Source organism: Gracilinanus agilis, chromosome 2 (genome assembly GCF_016433145.1).
Source record: "Gracilinanus agilis isolate LMUSP501 chromosome 2, AgileGrace, whole genome shotgun sequence".
NCBI classification, from domain to species: Eukaryota; Metazoa; Chordata; class Mammalia; order Didelphimorphia; family Didelphidae; genus Gracilinanus; species Gracilinanus agilis.
The window spans coordinates 621883858-621889120 of NC_058131.1; the positions used below are offsets into that span (position 1 = coordinate 621883858).

General features: G+C 39.0%; 1 pseudogene; it reads right to left on the bottom strand.

Moving 5' to 3' along the window:
* Positions 1 to 4224: 4224 nt before the first annotated feature.
* LOC123236270 lies at positions 4225 to 4666 on the bottom strand (annotated as a pseudogene).
* Positions 4667 to 5263: the final 597 nt, after the last annotated feature.

The window sequence follows — 5263 nt, forward strand, 5'->3', positions numbered from 1 at the left end:
AAGGGTGCAGAACCCAGGAATCCCTTTAGCCTATTTCTGCTGGCTCAGGCTCCTGAGGATTTATTTCCAAACATGCAGAGCCACTTATAAGAGAAAAATGATTCCACAGAATTGGCAGAAGCTTAGATATAAACTTTGAGTTCCTAAGGGTGGCAAAGGGTTAGTTAGCATGTGCCAAGGAGCCAAAGCATATGAGAGAATTAAGGCCTTCTTGCTGATGGGGCTTATTCTAGCCCTCCAAAGTAGATGCTCTTTAAGGAGGTAGAAATTGAACTAGGAGTTGTGGCTTTTTGACTTTCTGGTCCTTTCCCCCTGGGTTAAAAGGGCAAGATGATGTTTCTACTTACTTCAGTGGAAATGAACAAATACTGGCCTTGGTCTGTGAGGGGAGAGTGCTGGACTTGGTGGCAGTAAGATCTGAGTTGAAGTCCTGCCTCAAATGCTTAATAGCTATGTGATCCTGGGCAAGTCATTGCATCGTTCTTAGCCTCAGTTTCCCTATCCTTATTAGCACCTTCTTCACAGATGTGTTGAGTATCAAATGGAATAATATATGTAAAGTACTTTGTAAACTATGGAATCCTATTATTATTATTATTATTATTATTATTATTATTATTGTACCATTAACAAGTGTTTGACATTAGAGGAACTAATCTGGAATGCATGCCTAAAGAATTATAGTAAAAATTAGACATGGTCTGTGCCTTCAAAGACTTTATAATCTAGTTCTTTTGGATCCAGCTACTCACTTAAAGTTGAATCCAAGTGGATCCAGGTTCTGTTATTAATTAGTTATGTGGCTTTGGATAAGTCACCCCTCCCCCTTTTCAGTTGTCTAATTTTCTTATCTATATGATAATGGTTTTGAACTAGATAATCTGAGATTTCTTGCTAGTATTATTCTGTAATTCTATGATGAATTTATGATTCTTGTTTGAAGAACTAGATAAACCTTGCCTAGTAAAAGGGCAAGATTTCTATGAGGCAAGATCTCTAAATGGAGAATGTAAAGTTGGGGCACCTAGGAACTGGACTTCCAGGGAAGTATTTATTAAGTACTCACTGTACAGCTGAAAGAAAAAAAATAGGTTAATCCCTAGTCTCACAGAATTTAAATTCTATTGGAGGAGAGATGGAAGAGTGGAAATGAGCATGTATTAAATTGCTTACCTACTATATGCCTCACACTATGCTAAGTAGTTTATATATATACATATATATGTAGTATATATACATATAAGGATTTATGTATAGGGAATATTTGGAATAAACATGAAATAAATATAAAGTAGGATGGGAAAATTACAGGAGAGACTGTGTAGAAGGTAGCACTTAAATTGAGTCTTTTGGAATGTAAAGGATACTAGGAAGTATATTCTAGGCATGGGAAACAACCAGAATAAAGACACAGAAATGGGAAAGTATTCTATAAGATGAAGAGGGAAAAGGTTACTTTGGATCACAGAGCATAGGAAGAAGAGTGATAGACAATGAGACTGCCAAGGTGGGTAAGGGATAGGTGATAAAGAGTTCAGAAAGCCCAACAGAAGAATTTATATTTGATTCTAGAGGCAATAGGGAGCAACTGAGTGTCTTAAACAGCATAGCAATGTGGCGAGACCTGAGCTGAAGGAAAGTATTTTTTTTTGTCAGCAGTGTGAAGATGGACTAGGGAGTAGTAATAGTGGTAGTGGTGATGATGGTAGTAGTAGTAGTACTAGTAGTAGTAGTAGTAGTAGTAGTAGCAGTAGTAGCAGCAGCAGTAATAAGTAGTAGTAGCAGTAACAGTAGTAGTAGCAGTAACAGTAGCAGTAGTAGTAGTAGCAGCAGTAGCAGTAGTAATAGAGAGTAGGGAGAGGCTTGGGGCAGGGAGATCAATGGGGAGGTCATTGTGTTGGCTGTGTTGATAGTGGAAAGGGGTCAGAAGAAGGTAGAAATGGTAAGATTTGACAATAGTTTATATACGTGGGGTTGAGGGAAACTGAGAATTCAAAGATAAAGCTAGAGTTGCCAACATAGGAGACTTAAAGGTAGAAAAAGTGTCCAGAAGAGGGTTGGGGTAGGGAAGATAAAGAGTTCTGTTTTGGGCATGTTGAACTTGAGATAATCATGGGATCTTCAGAGCTGGATATATAGATCTGGATGTTATCTGCATGGAGATGGAAATTAAAATCAATTAAACTGATAATCTTAATTAAGCTGATAAAAATCATCAAGAGAGAAAGCCTAGGAATAAAAGAGAGTCTAGGACAGAAATTTAGGGTACCTCAATAGTTAGGAGGTGTGTGTGTGAACTAGCAAAGGAGACTGAGAATGGATGGGCAGACAGGAAAAATCTGAAAGGTTTACAGTAAGTAAGGTAGAATTCATTTCCCCCAAAACTTTCCCTCTCCCTCAGGAAAAGAACATATCTCCATCTTCCTTTTAGTCCTTCCCTTTTTTTTTTAACCTTTACCAATTCCTGGTTGAGGTGAGTTTGCTTCTAAATAAAACCCCACAGGAGTGAAACCAGAAGGTTTGGATTTGTCTCAGAATTCCTGTAGAGAGGATCAGAGCCTTTGTCCAGTCAGTCCTAGGCCAAAGGTCTGTCACTTCAGAGTTTGAAGTTCCTTATCTTTTTGCCTCCTTGAGGAGCAGCTAAATCATATGCTAATGGTCACTGGATTGGAAATATAATTATGTGATTATTAATCAAATGTATTTTCTCCAGATTGAAGAAACAACCAAGATAGTCCATTGGGAGCCATTTCCTGTTAAGGCAATTAGAAAAGGATATGAAATTCTTACTTAGATGGGAGGATTGACTTTGTGCAAATCTCCTAGGGATGCAAGTGGAGGATAGTCTTTTTTATTTTTTTTTTAAGATCAGAATCTTCTGTTTCCTACAGAGACCTTAATTAATTTTCTGTGCAGTGAGCTGTGCTTCATTGCAACGTGGAAGGCCGATCAGATTTTCGATGTCTGGCCAGGCTGAGCAGTCGCTCTAAATCAACATCTACCCTGACGTTCTGTAGACTGACATGCTGACAGTCCAAGTGTAGCCAGTAAATCTCTTTTCCATTAGTTGCAAATTGTACAATTGTATACCAGGGTAATTACCCTGTGATTCTCACACTCTAACTCTTATCAGGGAATTTGGAAGCATTGGTTAAAGCTGGGGGAACAATTTTAAGTGGAGAGTAAATTCTGATGTTAGAAGAAAGGACACTCAGGTTTGTATACCCATGCCATTCAACCCTGCCACAAATGTAGGCATTTAGGCTCTGGAGAGCAGTTAGCTAATAATATGAATTTATAGAGTGCTTTTCTTCTGTCAATCCTCTGACTTAAGGAGTGCATGTATCATCTCCATTGTCCAGATGAGGATTCTCAGGCTCAGTGAGGTAAGTAACTTGTATATGGTCACAGAGCATCCTTTTCACTGCAGAGTCTGAGGAGGATTTGATTTCAAGCCTGCTCTTTGCACAGAGTGAAATCTCTACTTTTTCAGATTACACAGAGTTCTTCTGGGGAGTAACATGTAATGCTGATGGGGATAAATGATAGATCTTATAGTCTGTACCACAACAGTTAACAATTAATTATATACAATCTGGTATTATTAAATTGTTTCACGTGTGTCTGGCTCCTTTCTCTAACCAAATCCTGAGCTTCTTATGATTAGGAATTGTCTCTTTGATGTCTTTTTAACTCTCAAAACACCAAGCATGAGGCTGAACATATAACAGACACTAAATATTTGGTGAATGGTTGATAAACCAAGGGAAGTTCTCCAGAGGTATTGAGAGTTGGGAAAAAAAATGACTGAGGAAACTCTAACCTGGGCACATGTAAATTAAGGGGATATGTGTGTGGGAGAATCTTAAGTCATATTTATCAAGCTTTGATTTCAGTTAAAGTCAACAAGAATTTATTTGGTGCCTACTATGTGCTAGGAAAAAAAGTCCCTGCTCTTGAGAAGCCCACATTCTACTGGGTTCTTTGAATTCTCAGTTATAAGACATAAAATTAATCTAGGCATCAATATGACTAGGATCCATTTTCTTTTTCTTTTTTTAAACCCTTAACTTCTGTGTATTGGCTCCTAGGTGGAAGAGTGGTAAGGGTGGGCAATGGGGGTCACATAGCTGGGAAGTGTCTGAGGCCAGATTTGAACCTAGGACCTCCCGTCTCTAGGCCTGACTCTCAATCCACTGAGCTACCCAGCTGCCTTTTTTTCCCCAAAGGAGTTAGTTTTATTGGTCACTGAGGGGTCAATTCCTCTTCTTGCTTTTGCCTGTGACTTTGGCAGGGACAATTACTGGTGCAGTTGCCTGATACAAAGGGGAGGAGATCTTGTTGATATAGTAAAGCCCAACCATGGAGAAGATGAAGCAGGTAGTTACACAGACTCGGTGGATGAGGCCAGAGGCAAAGAGAGCCAATAGGAGGCAGATGAGAATCGCAGGGAAGATCTTGGCCTGGAACCCTTTACCAAAGACTAGGTTCTCCAAATTGTTGAAGGCAGTAAGGGAGAACACAAACAATGCTGAACCCAGCAGACCTCCTTGGATAGTAAGCCACATCATGGAAGCAAACTGCCAGCTATACATCTGCATCTCTGCAAACAGCAGCAGGGGAGGAGTGAGGAGAGGGCCAAAGAAGTGCTCATGCCCACCACCATGATGCTCCACGTGCAGGTCCATTCAGCACCTCCAACCCAGACAAAGCAAGGAGCTGAACTGGCCTCGGAGAGCTTTGATTTTTTTTCTTAATATCAAGCCCAGATTCCTCAGAATACGTTGTCCAGGATCTTCCATTAAAAGTAAGCATTGATTCAACAGAGAAAAGTCTTGTCAGAACAGTCTACTTAAAAAATAGGCATACAGGAGAGGTAGATGGTTAGAATGTCATAGATATAATATATCTATCTATACAAAATAATAATGTATATTTTTATATCAAATATATGGAAATATTTATACCAACTATATCTATATACCAAATAATAAATTTGGTGAATTTCACCAAAGCATATGATAAAGATTCTCATGATATCCTTGGAGAAAAAACACAGATATGTAGACTAGATGATAAAGACAGTCCAGTAGATTCAGAACTATTTGAACATTTAGATCTAAAGAATTTTGATCAAGCATTGACACCAACCTGGAGTTATTCCCTCTTGTCTGGATTATTGCAATGGTATTTCAATTAGATTCCCTACCTGTAGCATCTTCCCTCTTCAGTCCACCTTCTACACAACTCTCCTCCTTCCCTA